Below are 25439 nucleotides of genomic sequence, written 5' to 3'. Positions count from 1 at the left end.
AAAAGTTTGGGGATTTCTGGTATGAAGAAAAAAGAGGTCATTCAGACGCAGCTCACAGGAATGTGGCATCATCAAACAGAAACAACAGACATGGAGAAACTTCGAAAATGGATTCAGCCTCCCCGATCATGTGTTCAGCCACATGCAGAAGCTCCCCCTGAATGATTGAAAAGAACCAGGCATCTGAATGAAGGATTTCTGCCTCACATCTGATCTGAAGCAGAATGTGAATATAGACCCAGAGGAAGGTCAGTGAGTATACGTGAGCAGACATTCAAGCAGATACCCCAAACCGCTCAGTAATTATTGTTTCTGTTCAAAAAGAAGAACTCGATAAGAAGGTGAACCACCCATGGTCTAAAGCTCTCAAGGATACTATTGATGAGCATTAGTGGAGGGCCAGATTTATAATGTTTATTTCAGGGACCATAAGCAGATGATAGGCATGGACTTCAGCTGTGCTTCCTGATTTACCACCACCACCACCATCCCCAGAAAACCCTGCCAATGCTGCTTCATCCTCTTCCCTGCTTTTCTCCTCTTTCCGATTCCAGGTTCTCCCTCTCCAATTGCAGAGTAAATTTTCTCACGTTATGGTCCCTACCCACTTCACCTGAAACTCTTTGGTTAAGTCTACCTACTCTGCAGTAACATCAGGCTGCGTTTTGTGCTGTCATTTTGCCTCTGGTCTCAGTGTGTCTCGGCCTCTCCAGTCATGCTGCTTCACACCATTCACTCACATCTCACCCCGGAAAGATTCCTTCTTGGAGTAAACCTTATTGAAAAAATCTCTCCCCCTTTGCACTGAATTGACACTGTGATCCAAATTTCAAAAAGTATACTCAGCCTTCATCTCACTCTGCTAAAGGTAGATGCTGACCGTGTGGTACAAGAATTCCCGTTCTTTTATGGTTCAGGCCAGAGGTGCTTTTTCACTGTAGAGATCATCACACGATTTGGACAAAGTAATTCAGGTGTATGACCTCTTATTGGTACTCGTAAAAGTTTCCTGCTGCCTTAGTACTGTAACATGTAGAAGAACAAATCACAGTATGAAGCTTGGGCTGAGTGTTATTTACCTGTCATTTGAATACTGTTTCAAATTTGCAGTGATTATCTTTATATGCTTGTTCGTAAAATTAGTGTCAGATAGCGTGTAGGAGGTTGAGTGGTGACATTGTAGAAGTTTATAAAATCATGAGAGGTTGAATAGAGTGACCAGCCAAGGTCTTTCCCACGGGATGGGGGAGTTCAACCATAGAAGGCATAGGTTTGAGGTGAAAGAGGGAAGACTTGAAATGGATGAAGGGTCAATGTTTTCACACAGAGGGGGATGTGTGTATATGGAATGAGCTGTTAAAGGAAGAGTGGGCGATGCAAGTACAGCGACAACATTTAACACTCATTGGGACAAACATACGAATGGGAAATGTTTAGAGGCATATGGACAAAATGCAATCAGATGGGACTAGTTTATTTTGGAAAACCTGGCCAGCATGGACAGGTTGGACCAAAGGGTCTGTTTGTGCACGATATGACTGTATAAATCTAGAAAGCGAGGAAAATGGGAGAAAAGACATGATGTATTAAATTGGCAAGAAATACAAAAACAAGCAGCACGAGCTTTTCCGAGCATATAAAAAAAGTTCAAGATGAGTGTGTGACCTTAGGTGAAATTAAGTCAGGAAAGTATACTGAGGATAATTGGAGGGTGTGACTGAAGAATTGGCTACAGGGAGCAGACAGATAATTTACACCCATGTTTTACATCTTTCCTCACAGGGGAAGGCACAGTAAGTATTTCAATGATGCAAATAAAATGGTAATAGGAAGGAAGTTCTTGAACCGTCTCTAACAAAAGGAACAAGGATTTTTCGAACAGATAACAGTAAGAGTAGACAGGCCAGCAGTAATTCATAGCTGGTTTTAAAAGCAGTGGTCACAGTCTTGGGATCATGGCGCCCTCTCTATCAGATGTTAGTTCTGCTGTTTGTTAATGTAAGCAGTAAGTGCGGTAGCTTGAATGGGTTGTCATCAGGTTTAGGTACACACGGTCCTGACCGTGGCATGTTCACCCACACTCATCACTGAAACGGAGATCGGCTTCATGGTAATGGTAGACTGAGAGATGATATTGTGGTTGAATATAGTTCTGCTGCTGCTGCTACTACAGCTGCTATGATTTGCAGCATCACATGAATGCCCAGTTTGAGCTGCAATACAATTCTGCTGCCTGTCCTCAATTCGCACGGGGACCCGGTCACCCTTCTCCCCTGTACACAGTGCCCTATCCCGGTTTCTGATGTGGGAACGCTTCCTTTTTTAAAAATTCTCATCCTGTTAGGATATCTTCATGATGCCATGCCTCCAATTTGTCACATTCCTCAAAAGCATTTAACGATTTCACCTGAATATTTTCCCCTCCAGTAATGTCATCTTCTGTTTAAAGCGAATGTGTTTCCCTCTGCTTCTCTCCATGACCATGTTTAAGAGCTCTGTAGTGTAGGTGATGACAGCCTTATGTAGTTTCAGAACAAATGAATTTGTATACCTTGCGTTATCATTCACTTTCTGGTGTATGGCGCTCCATGTTGGACAGGGCGTGTGAGCAGCTTTGACACATGTTTGAAACTTATTCAAAAACAGAAATTGCTGAAGACACTGACAGGTCTGACAGCATCTGTGGAGTGAAAGCAGAGGCAATCTTTCGGATTCTGTGACTGTTCCTCAAAGCACCGAGTAAGCTATATTGAAAATGTATTCTGTAACTTTTCATTTTTGAAGGAATTCAGTGGGTCTGGCAACATCTCAGAGATAGAGAAACAATGTTAATGATTCAAGTCCAGTGTAAATCTTCTTCAGACGTGTAAAGGGTTGGAAAGTGAGTGTTTTAGTATCTTGGCAGAGGTAGGAAAGAGTGTTTGGAAGCCCAGTGTGAAAGACAAATGGGCTTTAAATTGTGGTGAAAGAGACACAGACATTAATGTGTAAATATTAGAAGATGATTTTCTCTGTTGAATGCATCATAAACAAGACACGAACTCAGGGAGCCCAGGAGGGAGAGTGGACGGAAAATGGAGAACAACCATAATGGATTCAGGCTGTGAATTTCCGGAATTGAACATTAACTCCTACAGACGGTAACGAAACAAAGTGTAAAGTGAGGTGTTATTCGAGCTTAGGTTGTGCTTCACTGGAACATTGCAGCAGCCTGCATTTTCTTAGAATCGCTACAGTGAGGAAACAGGCCCTTCAGCCCAACAGGTTTATACTGATTCTCCAAAGAGTATGCGAACCAATCCAATTCTCTACCCTAGTACTATACATAGACCCTTGACTATTGCACCTAACATCAACATCCCTGAACTCAATCGGCAATTCAGCATGGCCAGTTCACCTAACCTGCACAACTTTGAACTGTGGCAGGAAACTAGAACACCCAGAGGAAATCGAACCCAGTTCCCTGATGTTGTGATGCAGCAGTGCAAACCACTGTGCCACCGTGCTATCCAGAACCGAAATATTATAATGCCACAAATCTATACGAACAGAAATGAAGCCAGTCGGAACATCAACTCTGCTCCGCCATTTGATCACGACTGACAGATTTCCAACTCCATTTTCCTGCTTCCTCTCAGTAACCTTTGATCCCCTAGTCAATGAAAACTTATCTGTGTCTGTTTTAAATATACTAAATAGAATATAGAACATAGAACAGTACAGCTCAGAACAGGCCCTTTGGCCCACGATGTTTTCCCAAGATTTAATCCTATTGTAAAATGTAGTAATTTAACCGATGCACCTCTCAACTCACTGCTATCCATGTGCATGTCCAATCGTCGCTTACATGTCCCCAATGACTATGTTTCCACCACCAGAGCTGGCAGCGCATTCCATGCATTCACAACTCTCTGCGTAAAGAACCTACCTCTGATGTCTCCCTTTTACCTTCCTCCTCATATCTTCAAACTATGACTTCTCGTACTAGTCAATCCTTCACTGGGAAAAAAGTCTCTGGGTATTGACTCTATCTGTTCCTCTCATTATTTTGTACACCTCGATCAGCTCTCCTCTCTCTTCCTTGTCGCCAGAGAGAAAGGTTCAAGCTCGTTCAACCTTTCATCATAAAGCAAGCCCTCCAATCCAGGCAGCATCCTGGTAAACCTTCTTTGCACCCCCTCCAAAGCCTGTGTATCTTTCCTATATTAAGGCGTCCACAACTGGACACAATATTCCAAGTGTGGTCTCAGCAGGGACCTGTAGAGCTGTAGCAAAACCTCACGGCTCTTAATGTCGATCACCCAATTAATGAAAGCCAAAACACCATATGCTTTCTTGACCCCTATCCATTTGGGTGGCAACTTTGAGGGATCCATGCGCACCAAGATCCGTCTGTTTCTCTACACTGCCAAGAATCCTGTCTTTAATGCTATATTCAGGATTCGAATTTGACCTTCCAAAATGCATCACTTTTCACTTATCCAGGTTGAATCTATTCTGTCATTTGTCAGCCCAGCTCTGCATCCTGTCTACATCATGCTGCAGCCTACAGTGGCCCTCTATACGATCAACGTCACCTCCAACCTTTGTGTCATCAGTAAATTTACTAACCCACTCCATAACCTCTTCATCCAAGTCATTTATAAAAACTCCGAAGAGCAGAGGCCCAAGAACACAGCCCTGTGGGATCCCTCTCACATTGTCCTCCAAGCAGAATACTTTCCATCTATAACCACTGTGTGCCTTCTGCCAGCCAGCCAATTCTGAATCCAGATAACCAAATCTCTCTGTATCCAATACTTCCTGACTTTATGAATGAGCCTTCCATGGGGAACCCTATAAAATATCTTGATGAAGTCCACATGCACCACATCCATTGCTCGACCGTCGTCGATCTGTCTTGACACCTCCTCAAAGAAATCAATAAGATTTGTGAGGCATGACCTGCCCCTCATGAAACCATGCTGACTGCCTTTAATCACACTATGTTTTGCCAAATAGTCATAAATCCTATCCCTCAGAATATTTTCCAAACTTTGCTGACCGCAGACGTAAGACTGACTGGTCTCTAATTGCCAGAGGTTTCCCTATTACCCTTCTTGAAGTAAGGAACAACGTTCGCCTCCTTCCAATCCTCCGGTACGACTCCTGTGGAGAGTGAGGAGGCAAATATCCTCAACAGCGGCTTAGCAACCTCCTTTCCCGCTTCTGGGAGCAGTCTAGGATAAATCTGGTCTAGTCCTGGGGACGTATCCATATTAATGTTTTCCTAAATTTCTAGCACATCAACTTCATCTGCTCAGACTCCACGCATAAATTCCCTACGCTAATCCTAATCAGCCCTACCTACTCCCTGATTATTATCTTATTCCTCACGTATGAGAAAAATGCATTTTGGATTCTCTCTAATCCTTCTTGCCAAGCCTTTTTCGTGCCCCATCATGGCTCGCCTCAGTCCATTTCTGAGCTCCTTTCTAGCAAGCCTGTAATCCTCTAAAGCTGTGCTAGATCCTTGCTTCCCCCATCTGACGTAAGCTGCCTGCTTCCTTTTTAGAGACGTTCCTCTGTTCTCGTCATCCAAGGTTCCTTAATCTTACACCTTCTTACCTGTCTCAGAGGAACAAATTTGTGTATCACTCGCAACAACTGCTCCTTAAACAGTCTCCACATGTCTGCTGTGCCCTTTCTGTGGAACAATTGCTCCCAGTCTGTACTTCCCAACTCCTGTCTGATAGCATCATAATTTCCTTTTCCCCAATTAAATATCTTCCCACGGAAACTGCTCCTTTCATTCTCCCAGACTATGCTACATGTGAGGCAGTTGTGATCACTTTCACCAAAGTGCTCTCCCACAGTGAGTTCTGACACCTGTCCTGGCTCGTTGCCGAGCACCAAATCCAAAATAGCCTCTCCCCTCGACGGTCTGTCTACATACTGAGCAAGGAAACCGTCTTGAACACTCCTGACAAAAACGGCTTCATCCACACCATCTGTGCTTAGGAGGTTCCAGTCGATATTGGAAAAGTTGAAATCACCCATAGCAATAACCCTGCTACTTTTGCATTTTTCCAGAATCTGCCCGCCGATGGGATCTTCAATCTCTCTACTGGCATTAGGCGGTCTGCAGAAAATCCCTAAATGTAATGACTATTCCCTTGCTGTTCCTAACTTCCACCCATACTGACTCAGTAGACAAACCATCCTCAACAACCTTCATTTCTGTAGCTGTGACGCACTCTCTGATTAGCACCCTCTGATCTACACCCCCTCCTCAGTTTCCATCCACCCTGTTCTTTTTTAGATAAGATTACATTACTTACAGTGTGCAAACAGGCCCTTCGGCCCAACAAGTCCACATCAACCCTCCATAGAGCAACCCACCCAGAACCATTCCCCTACATTTCCCCCTTCAACTAACACTACGGGCAATTTAGCATGGCCAATTCACCTAATCTGCACATCTTTGGATCATGGGAGGAAACCGGAGCACCCGGAGGAAACCCAAGGGGAAAATTTGCAAATTCCGCGCAGTTAGTTCCTTGACGTGGGAATTGAACCCGGGTCTCTGGAGCAGTGAGGTAGGAGTGCTAACCATTGTGCCACCGTGCTGCCCCAAAACATTTTGAAACGTTCTAAACCCTGGAACATCAAGCAGCCATCCCTGTCCCTGTGAACCCTAGGTCTCCGTTATGGCCATGACATCGTTGCCTCAAGTACTGATCCATGCTCTAAGTTTGTCACTCTTATTTCGGACATTCCTTGCATTAAAGCAGACGCCCTCTAACCGATCCTTTTGTTTCATCACGTGAGAAACATTCCTGATAGATTCAATTTATCCTGTCATTGTCCCGGCAGCAACTCACCCACTCTCAGACATGTGGTCTTATTCCTCCCCCCTGCCAAACTAGTGTAAACCCGTGTGAATCACACGAGCAAACCTCCCAAACAGGACATTTGTGCTCCTCCAGTTTAGGTACAACCCGTCCTTTATGTGCAGGTCCCACCTTACCCAGAAGGTATCCCGGTGGTCTAGGTATCTGAAGCTCTCCCTCCTGCACCAGCCTCGCAGCCACGTGTAATGCTGCATTCGCTGACTGTTCCTCATCTCACTAGCTCGTGGCACAGGTAACAAACCTAAAAGCACTCCTCTACTTGTCCTGCTCTTCAGCTTCCAAACTAACTCTCTGTAGTCACTTTTCAGATCTTCAGTCCCGTTCGTGGCCATATCGCTGGTGCCAAATGATCTGGTTTCCACAAGCTTCTGTGGTAAGGAATTCCACAATTTCACGACTCTCTGGCTAAAGACGTTTCATCTTTTCTCCGTTCTAATGGGGTTTCCCTTTGCTCTAAGCCTGTGTCCTCCTGCAAGTGCAAACGTCCACCCAATTTTGTCTGTATCCAGGTCATTCAGGATTCTGTAAGTTTCAATTGGACCCCCCCTCATCCTTCTAATCTCAATCGAGTATAAACCCAGAGTCCTCCAATATTCCTCATGTGTTCAGCTTCTCATTTCTCGTGAACCTTCTCATGACACACACCGAGGCTAATACATCCTTCCTGAGGTATGAGGCGCAAAATACTGGAAATGTGGTCTGACCAGAGCCTTAGAAAGCCTCAGAATCCCCAGCATTATATCCTATTCCTCTCGAGAGGAATGACAACATTGTATTTACCTTCTTAACTACTGACTCAACCTGCAAGTTTATCTAAAGCGAATCCTGGGCTTGGAATCCCAAGTCCCTTTGTTACTCAGATTTCTGATTTTTTTCCAGCATTTAGTAAATAGTCCATGCCTGTATTCTTCATATCAAAGTGCATGACCGCACACTCTCCCACATCGTATTCCATCTGCTACCCCTTGTCCCACTCTCCTAAACTGTCGAAATCTTCCTGCAGGCTCCCTGCCTCCTCAATATCACATGCCCCTCCACCTATATTTGCATCATCTGCAAACTTAACCAGAATGCCTTCTGTCCCACCACTCGGATCATTAACCTATAAAGTGAAATGTTGTGGTCCCAACACTGAGTGTTGTGGAACACTGCTAGTCACTGGCCGCCGTCCTGAGATGGACAATTCTATCCTCACTCTGCATCCTGCCAGAGAGCCAACCTTTTATCCACGCTAGTACCTGGCCTCTGACACCATGGGTCCTTATCTTACTCTGCAGCCTCCTGTGCGGTACCATATCAGAGGCCTTCTGGAATTTCAGATAGGTAACTCTCTCTGGTCCAACCCGTTGTTACCTTCTCAAAGAATTCTCATTATCTTGAGAGCAATGTAGGTTGTTGAAATGGGAAGGGCAGGGTCAGAGAGAGTGCAGATGTTCCTCAAAACAGATTCTGTTTGGCTCACTAATATAAAGGAGACTGCATTGTGAGGAGCAATGACTGGAGACTGGATTGGAAGTGTACAAGTGAAATTCTGCTTCACCTGCAAGCTATGTTTGGGGCCTTGGACAGTGAGGAGGGAAGAGATGATTGGGCAAATGTTGCAACTTCTGCATTTGCATGGGAAGGGGCCATGGGGGATGTTGGGAAGTGTTCGGGGTAATGGAGCGTGCCAAAGAAGGAGTGGTCCCTGTGAAATACTGACATTGGACGGTAGGGGAAGATGTGTTTGATGGTGCTGTCCTGCTGGAAGTGGTGGAAGCGGTGGAGAATGATTCTGCGAATGCAGAGTGTAGTGCAGTAGGAAGTGAGGACGAAGGGAGATCTATCACTGTTCTGTGAGGGAGGGGACGGAGTGAGGGCAGAAGAGAGGGAGATGGGACAGTCACAGCTGAAAGATCAGTCCATCAGAGTGAGGGAATTTCTCGTTTGAGAGAAAAGGATGACTTGCAGGAAGCTTCCCAAGGGAATGTGGCATCATCGAACAGAAATGACAGAGGCAGGGAAACTGGGAGAATGGAGTCACCCTCAGCTGATCATGTGTTCAGCCACATACGTAGGATCCCCCTGAATGATTGAAAAGAGCCAGTCATTTCAAGTACAGATTTATGTCATATATCTGGTCAAATACGGAGTGTGAAAATAGACATAGGTGAAGGTCAGCAGATGTGTGTGTGTGTGTGTGTGTGGGGGGGGGGGGGGGTGATATTTAAGCAGGTACTGCTTAATAACGCTCGGTAATGATTGGCCCTGGCCAAAAAGAAGATGATATGAAGATGTGAAGATGAACCACCCATGATGCAAAAAGACTGTGAAGGATACTCATTAATCACAAAACTGAAGAATTCAGATTCGGGACCTCTAATGTCGGCCACATTTGGGAAGTTTACTTTTGGAACCAGAAACAGACTGTACAAAACAAAATACAAAGAAAAGTATTACAAAACTGGCAAGAAATATGAAAAGAAACTAACCGCAAGAGTATTCCCATATCGAATAAAAAACGTTCATGATGTGTGTGTGACCCTTGGAAGAGAGGCAGGAAAGAATATGTTGGACACCTGGAGGATGTGATTGGGCAACTGGTTTCAGGGAGCAGGCAGAGAATTTAAAACAGTATTTTACATCGCTCCTCACAGGGGAAGGCACAAAGAGTTTCAACATTATAAACAAAATTGTAGTCAGATGAATGTTTGGCATTGTCTCTAACAAAACAAACAAGGCTTTTCTCAAACACAAAAGACCAGGGGTAAACAACTCATCAGCAATTCATAGCTTGTTTTAATAGAAGTCGTTACAGAGTGACTGGTGGCACTGTGTGAAATATTCCATAACTCTCGGGATTACAGGAGTGTTCCAGTGAAACTAGCGAAACTCCAATGTGACGCCTGTCTTCGCGAAGAGAGTGAGTATTCAAGTGTTTACGTGCTCCCTTTGTCTGAATTGTGGAGCATATTTGAGAGGCTGAATGGCCTTATAAGGCACTTTCATCCTGAGTGAATGTACTAGACCATTCGCCAGGGCCTCCGTGGGCAGCTCCAAACTGAGAAAGCTCCACTGTGTGCCTTTTAAAGATGGCAGCAGTGCCAGGGATCACTGAATATCCAGGGATACCCGGGTGATGGTGTGTACCTCCAGACATGATGTGTAGGAGAATCGGGCTGATATTGAATGAGAGGGACATCATGGGGTGGGGTGGATCGGTCATGAGGTGAGTTCGATATGATATCACCAGGAAACTAGCTCTGCCTCATGCAGACATTCCTTCTGTCACAGTCAATTAAAATGGCACTGAGTCAACTTGTTGTTCGATTCAGCGCAGTGAGTCGAAGACCCTGCTGATCGTACTACCAGTTACAAAGATACAGGACGAATGCTTATCCAAAACTCTCCATCATCTTAACTTACACCAATATCCTTCTCACCCATCATTCCTGGAAACAGTGGTCTATATTGCAAGATGCTATCGAAATGTTTTCATTTCACAATTTTTAAACCTACTTCCAGAGCCTTCTCTGAAATTCTGTATCAATCTCCCCCTCGCTTTTTAACCAAGCTCCTCCCATTTGTTGGCATTTAAACTGATTCCCCCGCCATCTCTCTCTGGCAGTGAGTTTCACTTCCACAGCACCCCTGTGTCCTGCCACACTGTAGATATGGAGTTGTAAATGGAGGGAGCTGCACATCCTGTCACTTCCAGCATGAGCTGCAAGTTTCCACACGCTGGGCAGTGATCTGATACAGTGTTACTCAGCAATGCAGTGATTGGTGTACACAGCTGTGTATGCTGGGAAATAAGTGCTCCAGAGTAATGGTCAAATTCACTGCTATTCACTGCACAGCTCCCCATGCTGCACAGATATCCAGTCCGTGTGTATAGAAAAATGCCTTTGTGTGTTCTGCACAGCGCCCTGTGCTGAAAAGATTATCGAGTCCAAGTTTCTAGATCAGTGCACTGTTTGACAGATAAGTAGTGAACTGGTGAGTTCTAAACAGTGTTCGATCCTGGATGGATTGCTGAGCAGTACACTAGCCTTGTCTACGCAGTGCTTCATGCTGAGCAGGTATCTTATCTGGGCTAATGATTAGCCAGGCTGGATCTGAGAGGTGGATTCAGTATCCGATATAATTCCTGACATGATTATCGCTCCTCCAACTCGGCCCATTCCGCTGGTAAATGTGAGATGATGTGTTTCAGATAAAATTTACTTGATCAAAATATTCAACATTAAGCAAAACACTATTTATTTGAATACTGTTGATAAAAGACAACAAAAGGAAGAGGAACTTGCAATAACTTAATTCTGTTGGAAAACTTAGCAGAATAATAATTTATTTAACAGCGATACAGTAATTGGATGATACCAATATGGTATCATCCAATAAGCACACAAATGTCAAAAAGCAAATGCAGGAAACAGATTGTCTCACATGCAGTTCTCCAATCCAGAAGGAAAGAACATCAAAAGACAGTTCCGAGAGAAATCACAGAGAGAGTGTGCAGCACCAGGGAGAGATTTCCTGCCTTCCAACGCTGCTGAGAACCCAGCAATAACTGGCGAAAGGTAAAACTAAGAATCCTGGTTCTGTGAGAGTTTGACTATCACTCCACAGGACCAGACCGTGGCTGCAAGAACACAAGGAATGGACTGTATCTAGATCGTCTATGGCTCTGTAGGTGTCTCTCAAAAATGCCTAAACCCACCTAAGCCGTTAAATGCTGGACAGACAAAAGTCAAAGTTAAACATAAATAAATAAAACGAAAAGATGTAGCAGGCCTGGTGATCAGACACAGACAGCCTCGGGAGTCCAGCAATTCCTACACTGCTAAAACACAGCAGAATCATCGAACTTGTGCAGAGAAAGAATGATCTCTTTCCCTCACCTTTATGTTTAGAACTGGAGATGTGCCATGAGCCCAATAATCAGCGATATCAAAATCCCAGCCACACCAAGTATTATTGTGATATATCAGAGTTGCCGTGAAATGGGCTAACTGGAGCTGTTTGTTCAGTGATTGTGATTAATATCAGTCTTCCTGGACCTAACTGGGTCACTGGAGGCTTTCTCTCTTCCATAATTAGGACCTTCTTTCAACTTGTTATGCCATAGTATTCAGGGCAGAGTCAACCTCAACAATATTGGGATCAGCAGCTACAGAGAAAGAGAGAAATCAGAATCTGAGAACATTCGAATGTTCCAACAGTGGATTTGAATTTGAGAACATTAGACTGGAATGTTCCAACAATTGATCAGAATCTGAGAACATTAGACTGGAATGTTCCAACAATGGATCAGAATCTGAGAACATTAGACTGGAATGTTCTAACAATGAACAGGAGTGTATCTTGGGGTCTTTATTGGATTTCTCAGGATTAGCCATGGTTAGAGTTGCGGATACGAGCTGTACTGATGATTATTCAAGCTGGGTACTATCCCATCCTCGCTATTATTGGTGTTCCTGGTAAGTCTATCTCTGTCATGATGCTGAATGCGATTGCTATTCTGCTTGATTATATTTAATAAATACATAAACTTTCAGTCACAAACGCCACTTCCTTCTCATGCATTTCCAAACTACTTACTCATAAACATCTGAGAAGGAATAAGACTGTTCGGAACCTTGAGTCCCTTTTTACCGTGAACTGTTTTATGTCTCCATAGTCTCTCTGTGATCAAACCTGCTGACACCCACCTACATAATATCCCCAATCTGCAGCTCTGCCTGAGTTCTGTTGCTGACTTCGCCATCACCTACTCCTACGTTAACGACAGATTTTATGGCTCCAGTTCTCTTCTGATCTCTCTACCAGTTACAAATGGTTTGACCACAAACTTCTTCTTGTCTCTAGATTTACTTCACAACAGGGACTCTTAGTAATGTCACTTACTGTGTAATTCAGAGGCACAGGTTATGACTCAAAAACCATTGTCTGAAATCTTACCACTGCTGATGACTAAATTTAAATTCCAATGACAAGAAATGGAATGAAACCTAATTTCACTCATGGCAACCATAAACCATCAGGGTTTCTTTTCCTTTTTTATTGATAACCTTTGGTAAAGAAACCTAACATTTTTGCCCTGTCTGAACTAAGTGTCACCTCAGATCCACAACAATATGGTTGCCTCCACACTGCCTTGACAAATGGCCGCATGGTCAAGGGCAGTTCGATTGGACAACAAATACTGCCCTTGCCAGTGATGCTGGCATCCCGAGAAACAACAACATTAAAGGTGAAGTAACCAAGGAAATGCGGATGCTGGCGATCTGAAATAAAATTCTCCACCGTCTGAAAGAATGTTGGAGAATCTCAGCAGGTATGGCAGTCTGTGGGAAGAAACAGCAGGTATGGCAGTCTGTCGGAAGAAACAGCAGGTATGGCAGTCTGTCGGAAGAAACAGAAATAGCGGTTCGAGTTCAGTGAACCTATCAAAACTGAATGCAACTGAGAAATAATATTATTATATCAGGGATGGTTGGAAGGCTGAGCGGGAGGTTTGTGTTGAGTGGATGATGTCCAGCAATAGAGAGAGAAAGAGAGAGAGAGAGAGAGAGAGAGAGAGAGAGAGAGAGAGAGAGAGAGAGAGAGAGAGAGAGAGAGAGAGAGAGAGAGAGAAAGGAAAAACAAGCAAAAGGATTGCTGATGATGGACTGGAAGGAAAACAGAATGGGAAACTATTCGAACATTTCCCCTTTTCACATATTCCTGAATATCATATTTATTACGGAATGTCCCTGCTTACCGTGAGTTATGTTCCTCTATCTCTCGTCTCTGAGTGTGGTGATCAACTCCATCAGCAATACTGATAGTCGCTGAGATATAGAGAAACGGAATGTTCCATTGTCAACTGCTTCTTTGGAGAGAGGAACTGTTACTGTGCGACTGTGTGGAGATGAAACAGCTTTCTCAGCCAGGAAGAGAATCTGAGGAAACCGAGGCATTTTCAACACTGAATGGATGCACTATGGGTGTGGGGAATTGACTTGCTGCTGTCATCTAGAAAGTCAGTGGAGGCTCTGTGGATGGTGTCCTCAGGATTGTGATGTCAGTTACTGGGTTCATTCAGGGAGCCCGAGGGTCTGGGGACCCCACTCTGAATACTGCATTTATAGTGTGTCTGGGTCCATGGTAAACAAATGGAGCTGAGACTACAAAGAAGGGAAGTTGTGTAAACTGGGAGGAGCAGGGCACTGTACTATACTTTCTGAGATTTCCAGGAACATTTGTCTCAGCTGCACCCATTCAGGTGTAAAGTGTAAAACCAGCTTGTCTCAAAATTGAGGTGGTCACTGAGCTGCATCCCCTCCTTCAGGATATCCTATCGTCTCACACCAGGGACAGGACTGTGCGGACACTCACAATGAATTAAACTGGATTGATTCAGGTACTTTGCAGGCAGCGGTGGGTAATATATCCACCATCTCTGAAGTGCAATCCTCCAATGTATTCATAAGCGGTCAGAAACCACCTGCCTGCTGAGAGGAATGCATTGGTTCCATCTTCACAGGTGAAGGTACAGAAACTAACTTGCAGATATATTAGGGAACAGAGTGATTGGCAAAAATGGGAAACTGCAGGAAATCAGAATTAATGAGGAATATGTCATTGAACATCTAATTGAAATGAAGTTTCATAAGTTGCCGCATCTGAAGAGTTACATCCCAGAGTGATTGAGATGAGAGCAGAGCTAATGAAAGAATTACTGATTATTCTTCAAAGCTCGTTAGATTCTAGAAAGTATGCTTCAGACTGGAAAACAACTATTGTAAACCTAAATATTTAAAACAGGATGGAGTGGGAAAACACAAAACTAAATAGCTTTATGTCAGCTGCGAGAAAAAAAAATTGGAACGTTTTATAAGGAACGTTTCTCAACTAGATACTTGGAGAATAATGATATGATTTGGTACATTCGGCCTAGATTCAGGAAAGGGAAATGATCTTTGAGAAACCTGTTTGTGGCGATTATCCGTTGTGACATCAACAGTTTAGAACCAATGGGAGTGGAGTATTTGTATTTTTAGAAGACGCTTGACATGTTTGAATACAGGTGAATGGGGAATGTTAGGGTCCATGGGTAGGTAGGGGTTGAATATATACCACATGGATTAAACATTGGGGAATGGAGATACGAGAAGAATACTGTTTTTCTCTGGACTGAAGGATTGATGGGCGGCAGCAGGCTCAGTGTTTGGGCAATAGCTGTTCACAAAGTATAAAAATGATTCAGATGTGAACAACACATATCATCATGTAAATTTATATTCATTAAATGGTAGAGAGGTTGCCGAGTGCTTTTGTTGAAAAGGACCCGGATGTGCTTGGTCATAAGACTCTGACAGAATTCATACGGGGGCAGGAAGTAAATTCTATGTGGCTCTTCATGCAAAATGATTGAAGTACAAAAGTTAGAATATCTTTCCCACTGATCGTGTTTTTTGAGAGAGTATTTGGTGCATTGTGTAAAGGTTTGGTCTGCTTTATAAACAATGATCCCTTTGTCACTGTAAGAGATCAAAGTAGTTTGACCAGACTAAACACTGGCATGATGTTATCATGAGGAGAGAGTGCAGTAACTATGTATTTAATCTGTAGCGCTGTGAGAGAATAAGAAGTTGAAGCTTGATGGGCATGGACAGCAACTCATTATGTCCCAAACAGCTGAACATGATGAAATTTTCATACTTTACATTCGATGTTTGATTCACGACACTTTACATGCATCTGCAGAGCCCCCATGTCGATTGACGGAGAAGCACAGGCTTTGAATGAACTCTGAACATTTTAATGCACAGTTACTGTGTGACACTGCATTGAATGTCACTTTGTGCACAATCCTGTCATCAGCCAAAATACCTTCATTCTGAAACAATTAGTTATTTCCCAAAGGCTTCTGACCTCCACGGAGACCATGAGGATGCCTTCTTGGAGATGGAAGATAACTTGGAGAATGGCTAATAATGTTGGCTTCATTCCGACTGCCAGAAAACTATGTTAAAGTAACACATATGTACCATGAGTAATTAAGTCATGTGGATCAATTTGGAGCAGTCTGTCTGTGCAGTCCCTGCTCCATTTGTTTGTGATGTTGGAGCATATCTGACACTTTCCTGTTCCTGCGTTAGTGGCTTGACAAGCTGAATAACCTCTTCCTGTTCCTTTGTAAGTGACTCCGGGTGTGAAATGGTTCTTTCTGATCCCATGTATGTTCCATGTGGGCTCCCTGTCTTCCTGTGCAATGGGCAGGAGGGATTGAATAAGCTATCCTTCTTCTTGCCCAGTAGTTTTGATGGGATGAATGGCTTCACCACATTCTTGTGAAACCAGATTGAGGTGCTGAATTTTCTCCTCCTTTTACTCTGGAAATGTACTGTGCTGTTACATAAATGTTACCCAGTCTTTAACAGCACGGTCTTGAATGTTGTCAGGTCTTGCTGTACATGTTCACAGACTGTTTCAAGAGCTGAAGAGGGACAACTTGTCCTGAAAATTTTGTAAACTTCAGTGAATTCTCCCTCTTCTACTGGCACGGTGGCTCAGTAACTTACACTGCTGATTTACAGCGCCAGGGTCCCAGGTTCGATTCCAGCCTTGGGCAACTGTCTGTGTGGAGTTTGCACATTCCCCACTTGTCTGCATGAGTTTCCTTCGGGTGCTCCGCTTTCCTGTCACAGTCCAAAGATGTTCAGGCCAGGTGAATTGGCCATGCTAAATTGTCCATTATGTTAGGTGCATTAGTCAGAGGGAAATGTGCCTGGTGGGTTACTCTTCGGAGGGTCATTGTGGACTGGATGGGCCGAAATGCCTGTTTCCACACTGCAGGGAATCTAATCTGCTCAGTTTGGACTCAAAGGGCAGAATCGAATCCTTTAACACTGCAGGGATTCTATGATGACAAACTGGAGATGCCTGGGCTGAGGAAGCTACGCTGAGGATCTCCTGCAGATGTGTCCCACGGCTGAGATGATTGATGCCCACCAATGATAATCATCTTTCCTTGTGCCGTGAATGACTCCAAAAGTGTAGAGGTCATAACTAATTCTCATTAAGTGCGACTTACCAGGATGATATTTAACAAGATGCTGCCTGGACTGGAGGGCAGGTCTTATGAAGAAACCATGAGGGAACGAGGGCTTTTCTCAATGGAGGTGTACAAGATGATGAGAGGCATAGAGACATGTGAATAACCAGAAGCATTTTCCCAGGGCAGAAATGTCTATGACTAGGTGGCATAATTTTAAGGTAATTGGAGGAAGGTTTAGGGGAGATATCAGCGGTAGATCATTTACACAGAGAGTGCTGGGTGTGTCGAATGCACTGCCAGTGATGTAGTAGAGTCAAATACGTGAGGGAAACTTAAGAGACTCTTGGATGGGCACATTGAACAAAGTGAATGGAAGCATGTAGGTTAGTCTGATCTTGGAGTAGGACAAACGGCACAATGTCGAGGCTGAAGCTCCTAACTGCATGCCTTCATGTAGAACTCTGAGCTCAAAAACTGCATGAATTCATGTAAAACTGCGTTATCTCACTTTTTAGATTAGAATCAATCTAAGCATTATGGCATAGACAGAGAACACGGGGGGCAACAACTTCACCATATTGTCTAGCTACCACCATTGTTTACAGCTAACCTGAGAATGCAACTTTTAAATAAAGGTTTTGTGATTTACATATGAAAGAAGTGAACTGTCATGGTATTCTAACAGATGAAAGGCTTAATAATCATTTTGTCAATGTATAATTTCAGTTACATCACACTGCAAATTTCTGCTATAAATTCTGTGTTAGGATTGAGCCCTCCACTATCACCTGATGAAGGAGTGACGCTCGGAAAGCTAGTGTACTTCCAAATAAACCTGTTGGACTATAACCTCGTGTTGTGTGATTTTTAACTTTATACTCCCCAGTCCAACACCGGCATCTCCAAATCAGTACTATTCTTTGTTCTGTACTCTATGGAAGTGCTCAAGAAGACTTGGATATTAACGAAGATTTGAGACTTGGAGCAGGTCAGCTTTGATCTTAATGAAGGGAAAGGCAGGCTTGGGATGGGAATGACTTGCCCCTGTTTCTGATGTTCTCCCATTCAGTTATTGGAAAGTTAGTTGGTTTTATTTTCCTGGAAGGTCTTTTATGGAATGTTGCAATCCGGGACACCCGTGGATTTTGTGAGCCATCACTGGGTGAGATTTGGGGGCTGTTTTCTCAGTGAATCTGGGTCTACAACATGATCAACAAATGAAGCACAAGATACAGAGAGGGAAAGCTCTGTAAAGAGAAATGAGCAACCTCTTCCATATCCAGCCTGGGTCTTCCAATTACATTTTCCAAATCTCCCAAACCGAGTGGGACAGTCTCGAGGGACCGAATTGTTTCCTCTATTTCTGTGCACCATGCTATAAAAGTAAGTGGCCTCCAACTGCTCCTGTCTATCAGGTTAGAGAGGTTGAATGGAACGCAGAAACATGGGACTGAGGAGCAGGAGTGGGTCATTAGAGAATTTGAGCCTTCTCCACCAGGCATTAAGATTGTGGCTGATCAGATTGTGGTCTGAGCCTCATTTTCCTGCCTGTGTCCCATTATCCGTTACACACTTCTCTGTCAAATCTTTAACTAACTTAGCTGTGAATACTTGTAATCAGAGAAGCACCACAAACTTCTGGGGAAGAGAATTGCCATTCGAATGGCCCTTTAATAAATTTCCCTCATCCTGTTGTGAGAATAAGAGAGTCATACAGCGTGGAAACAGCGCCTTTTGTCCAAATTGTCTTCGCCAATCTGGCATCTGAATCAGATCTCGTCCCACTTGTCAGCATTTGCCCACATCACTCTTAACCATTCCTATTTATGTACCTATACAGATACATTTTAAACGTGTAATTGTACCCGCTTTCACCACTTCCTCTGACAGTACACCCACCAACCTCTGTATGAAAATGTTTCCCCTCAGGTCCCTTCTAAGTCTTTGCCCTGCCACCTTCACCCTATTCCGTCAGTTCTGGACGCCCCTACACTGGGAAAAGATCTTGCCCATTAAGACAATCCATGCCCCTCAGGACTTTTTCTAAACTTCTGTCATGTCACCATTCAGCCTCTGACAGTCCGAAGAAAAAGCCTCAACCTGTTCATCATCTCCCTGTAGCTCAAACCCTCAGGGTCCAGAAAATCCTTGTAAATCTTTTCTGCACCCTTTCAAGCTTAACAACATCCATCCTTTAGCAGGGTCAACTGACATGTACGCAATATTCTTAAAATGACCTCACCTACGTCCTGTACAAGTGCAACACGTTACTCCTGCTCCTATACTCAATGTTCTGACTGATTAAGGCAAGCATGCCAACCACGTTCCTCACCACTCTATCGACCTAAACTCCACGTTCAAGGAACTATTAATCTTCACCCGTAGGCCTCTTTGTTCATTCCCTGCTTTAACTTACCAAAACGCAAAACCTCACAAATATCTAAATTAAACTCCATCTGCCAGTCCTTGGCTCATTGATCTCAAAGGTCCCGTTATATTCTGAGATAATCGTCTTCATTGTCCACTGTACCACTTTGGTGATGTTATCTGTAAACTTACTAACTATGCCTCCGATAATCACGTCAAAGTTTTTTTTTTATCGATGATGAAAAGCAGTGAGCTCAGCACTGATTCTTTCAGCACACCGCTGGCCACAGGTCTTCATTCTGGAAAACAATCCATTACCTCCAATGCAATTTTGTATCCAATTGGTTAGTTTTTCCTAGATTAGATATCACCTAATTTCAGTAATCTGTCTACGATGAGGTACCGTATTAAAAGCCTTGCTGAAGTCTGTGAAAACAATGTATACCACAGTATCTTATTAAATCTTCTTTGTCACCTCTTCAGAATACTCGATCACATTAATTAGACATGATTTCCATCACACAAATCCATATTGATTATCCCTAATCAGTCCTTGACTTTCTAAATAGATGAAAATCGTATCCCTCAGAATCCCCTCCAATGAACTCTTCGACACTGACATTGGCTGATTGAGTCGATAATTCCCTGTGTTGTTTTGGCTTACTGCTCCCTTTTCTAGCCCCACTCCTCCACTGGCCACAATAAATAATTATAACTATGCTGGCAATTTGGCAAATGATATAGTTCTCAGAGTGTGTCAGGGTCAGTGTTAGGAACAAGTCAGGCAGATATCTTTAATCTGCTAAAACAACACGTTTATGACCAAAACAAAGTTGCTCAAACTATGATGGAAAGAGGAATGACGACTGGATATTGCAAATATGTACATTGATATTTTCCTTTAAAAAATACTGAGCAACACACACAGACACACACAGGCACAGAAAAACACACAGCCACACACACACGCACACACACACGTATTGTCGATAACAAACTGAAAAGCAAAATATCTGCAAAGTGAACTTGAGAGAACATTGTCCAAATATATTTCGAACTCATGACCAAAGAAAAAAATGAGAGCTTGACCCAAATGCTGTTCTATTTGTAGAGTCATCAAGTCCTACAGCATGGAGAGAGGCAGAGAGGCCCTTTGGCCCAAACCCGTCCATGCTGATCCAAATATCCAACCACATTAACCTCATTTCCAAACACTTGGCCCATAGCATTCTCGTCCTTTCCTGTCCATGTATTTGCCCAAATGCCATTTAAATATATTTAATACAAATGCTTCAACCACTTCCTTTGGCAGCTCATTCCTTTTGTGTATCACTCTCTGTGTGAAACAGTTTCCATCAGTTTCCCTTTTATTCATTCCTCTCTCACCTTAAAATGATGCCCTCTCCTCCTCGTTTGCCTAACTCTAGGAAAAAAAAGCTGCATCCATTCACCCTATCCATGTAAACTTCGATAAGATCCCTCTCAGTCTTCTATTCTGTAAAGTAAAACGTCCTCGCTTGTCCAACCTCTCCCTGTAATTCATACTGTTGAGTCCTGGCAACCCTTTTGTAAATTCCATCTGCACATATTCCAAATTAAAAACATCCTTCCGATCGCAATGTGACTAAAACTGAACACAGCACTACAAGTGCAGCCTCACCAACATCCTGTGTAACTGCAACATAACTTCCCAACTGCTCTCCTCCGTGTCCTGACCGATGCTTGCGAGTGTGGCAAAAGCCTTCTTCACTACCATGTCTAACTATGACCTTACTTTCAGAGAACGGTGGACCTAAACTCCATGGTCCATCTACTCATCTACACTCCTTAAAGTCCAACCAATCGCCACGAAATTCCTACCTTGATCTAACGTTGCCAAAATATTCCTCGGCCCACTTCTCCAGTTTGATCAAGGTCCTGCTGCAATTTCTGATATACTTCCTCACTGTCAACGATTTCACCTATTTCAGTGTCATCTTCAAATTTCCTAATAATGCCTTGCACATTCGCAAGAATATCATTGTTATAGATAACAAACAGCAATGAGCCCAGCAGCGACCCCTGAGGCACTTCATGTGTCACAGGCCTCCAGTCCGAGAGCATCCTTCCACTATTACCCTCTGCTAACGACCATGAAGCCAATTGTGTGTCCACTTTTGCCAGGCCCCTCTGGATTCCACGGGATTCTAACCTTCCAGACCAGCCTATCAATGGTAATCTTGCCAAAGGCCTTATTGAAAACCATACAGGCTATGTCCACCGCCCTGAACTCATCAACATTCCTGGTCACTTCAGCAATGAACTCAAACAAATTTGAGAGGCATGATCTCCCACTCACAAAGCCATTCAATCTTTCCAGTCTAAAAACAACTATTAATAATAATTATTAAAATTAATAATAACAAACTAATAAATAATAATAAGATCACATTTTCAGTGGAGAATAAAGTATCCATGGTATGTGATATTGGAACGTGCATCATGGGTAAAGGGTAGAATAGATTTTGTACCTGTGTCATTGAACTGTGTTGCAAAAAGCAAGGGTGGCATGGTGGTTCAGTGGCTAGTACTGCTGCCTTATAGTGCCATGGATCTGGGTTTGCTTCCAGCTTCAGGCGACTCTCTGTGTGGAGTTTGCACATTCTCACTGTATTTGTGTGTGTTTACTCTGGGTGCTCCATTTTCCTTCCACAATGCAAAGATGTATAGGTCAGGTGAATTGGTCATGCTCAATTACCCATAGTGTTATGTGCATTCGTCAGGGGTAAATACAGGGTAGCGGAATGGGACTGGATGGGGTACTGTTTGGAGGGTCGGTGTGGTCTTGTTGGGCCAAATGGCCTGTTTCCATACTGTAGGGAATCTGTCAAAAAGTCTATTCCTAAAAAAAACCTTATCTTTCCAAATGCATGTATATCTCATCCCTCAGAGTTTTCTCAAGTAACCTACCTACCACAGATGTTAGGTTTCCTGGCCTTTAGTCCACAGATTTTTCTATGCTTCCCTTCTTGAATAATGGCACAACATTTGCTAATCTCCAATATTCTGGAACCGAAACTGTAGCTAACGATGATGTAAAAATATCAACCAGGGTCCCCATAGTTTCTTCTATAGCCTCTTGCAGTGTTCTTGGATCATCTGATAAGGACCAGGAGATTTATCCACCTTCATACATTCTAATGCATCCAACACAGATTCTCCTGTGATATTGACTCAACCCAAGATAACACCACAACCTTTGTTAACCTCCCAAGTCTTCATGTATTTCTCCACGGTAAAGACAGAGGAGAAATATCCATTCAAAATCTCGCAAATATCCTACAGTCCGAGACTTGCATGTCCACTTTGGAATTTGAGGGGTCATATTCTCATTTAGTTATTCTTTTTACTTTAATATACTTAATGAACCTCTTTGGATTCATCCTAATCTTCTCAGCCAAAGCTATCTTGTGCCCCCTTTTCGTACTCCTGATTTCCTTCTTCAGTAAACTACTGTATCCCCTGTACACCTCCAGGGATTCCCTCGATCCCAGCTGCCTAGACCTGAGCCACGCCTCCATTTTGATGTTCAAAGCCTCTAAATCTCCTGACATTCGAGGTTCCCTCTTCCTAACAACCTTGCCTTTTACCCTCACAGGAACATATAGACCTTGAACTGTAGACATTTCACTTTTAAAGACCTCCCACTTGCAGGAGGTCCCTTCGCCTCCAAACAAACACCTCCAACCAACCCCTACAAGCTCCTGTCTAATTCCATCAAAGTTCGCCTTGCCCCAATTTTGAACTTGAAAATATGGAGCAGTTTTGTCCTTCTGCATAACTAATTAAAAATTAATAGAACTATGGTCACTGTTCCCAGAGTGCTCCCCCCGTCACCTCCGTCACCTGTCCTGCCCGAGATCTGAGGGTAGGTCAAGTTTCGTCCCTTCCCGAGTTGCACCCTCTACTTACTGCTTGAGGAAACGATTCTGAACACACTTAATAGATACACCCCATCTCCGTCCTTAATTCTATGTTATTCCCAGTCCATGTCAGGAAAATTAAAATCTCCTACTAATGCAATCCTATTGGCCCTGCAAGTCTCCCCAGTCTGTCTACTTATTTTTGTTCCTCTAATTCCTCGTTTACTATTTGGGGGCCTATAGTACAATCCAAATACTATTACCATTCCTTTCTTATTTCTTAGCTCCCCAGACAAATGCTCACAGGAAGATCCATCAGTTATTTTATCTCTGATCACTGCTGTGATACTCGCCTTAATCAAAAATAAACTCCCCATTCCCTCTTTCCACCATCTCTGTCCCGCATAAAGTACCTGTACCCTGGCATATTAAGCTGCCAGTGCTGTCCCTCCCTTAGCCATGTATATGTAATGGCTATAATATCCCGGTTCCACTTACCGATCCATGTTCTGAGTTCATTAGCCTTACCTGTCAGCCATCTTGCATTCACACAGTTGCAATTTAATCCAACAGGCATCCCTTGTTCCCTGTCATTGTCTAGCCTGACCTGTCTCTTCATTTTGCTGTTTCTGATTACTGTATCTCCTGCCAGCCTCGCACTTGCCTCCCTGCCGTTGAGGATCCCACCCCTCCACAACCCCAGCCAATCTAGTTGAAACCATCCCTTGTAGCAGTTTCAAAGCTGCCTGCCAAGATATTGGTCCCCTTCCAGTTAAGGTACAACCCGTCCTTCCTGAACACGTCACCTTGCCCCACAAAACATCCCAGTAATTCAAAAATCTCTGCCCCTTGCACCAATTCTTGAGCCACCCGTCCATCTGCCATATCCTCCAGTTCTTACCCTCATTAGCACGGAGCACGGGAAGTGAACTGGATATTACCACTGTAATGGTCTTGTCTTTTATCCTTTTCCCTAGCTCTCTACAATCACTCTGCAGGATGTCATCACTATTTCTATCTGTGTCACTCTGTCCTTTTGTACCAATGTGCACAATGACTTCTGGCTGCTTCCTCCCCCCCCTCCCCGCCCCCACCCCCAATCCCACCCACGGTGAGAACGTTCTGCAGCCGCTCTGAGACGTTCTGGTCCCTGGCATGTGGGAGGCTACACACCATTCCGGATTCCCATTTACAGCCACAGAATCTCCTGTCTGTTCCCCTAACTATCGAGTCGGACAATTACTTCTGTAGTTATTCTGCTTGCACAGCCTTCTGACAATGGGATTTCTTCATGAAACATTTAAATTTGGCTGATTCCAATGAATCCTCATCAGGAATCCTCCATTAGTGGAAAAGATGACTGGACTTTATTTTCACGCCCACACATTGCTGCGATGAGCGACAGGTAAACAGAAAGGGAGCAATAGAATGTTTCTCCACAGATAGGCTACATTTTCCATCTGTAAGTTAAATCAGTAACGTGATCAGTCCCACACTGGACTATGTGAGCTCTTCTTGAACATTGTCCGAACTATATGACTCCATCACATTCTCGACTCCAGGTCAGTGTGTTATTGCAGAATCAATTCATTAACAATAAATGGTCCAACTTGTTTTGAAGATGTGTTAATATGTGCTTGCATAATGTAAAAATAAGCGTTTCATGTCTTCACAATATCTGTGTTAAAATGAATATTCAAACATATACAGTAATTGCTGGAAAAGCTCAGCCTATTTGTCAGCATGTAGGAACAAAATTCACATTTCAATTTTTCAGTTCAATGACCTTTCCTTTGAACCTGACTTATTCTTAAAGTACTTCCCCAGTTTTATTCTCTCACACAAGAAGAAATATCCATCCGGTATTCACCAACTACACTCTTCTCAAGATCTTATATGGTCAATAAAACATACCTCATTCTCGGGCCGAACTGTTAATTCTTCATCACGTAATGCCTTCATCCCAATAATGAGTAAAGAGAAACATCTTTGAAAAGTTTCGATGGCAATTTTGTTTTTTTTTTCAGTTTAGACAGTTATAACTACACATAATACAACAGATGTAATCTCAGCAATGCCCTGTACTGATGCAGAAAACATCGCTCAGATCATACCCAACACCCCTTGCACGAAACAGCATCACTACATTTACCTTCCAAATCACTTGCAACATCTTCAGATTAATTTGATGTGATTCATGTACTAAGAGACACAAATCCCTCTGTAACACTGAGTTCTGCATTCTTCTTG

Source organism: Chiloscyllium plagiosum, unplaced genomic scaffold (assembly GCF_037043375.1).
Source record: "Chiloscyllium plagiosum isolate Xiang-an unplaced genomic scaffold, Cpla_swu_hap1 HiC_scaffold_29, whole genome shotgun sequence".
NCBI classification, from domain to species: domain Eukaryota; kingdom Metazoa; phylum Chordata; class Chondrichthyes; order Orectolobiformes; family Hemiscylliidae; genus Chiloscyllium; species Chiloscyllium plagiosum.
The sequence above is the reverse complement of the archived record's forward strand: the minus strand, read 5'-3'. Positions refer to the sequence as shown.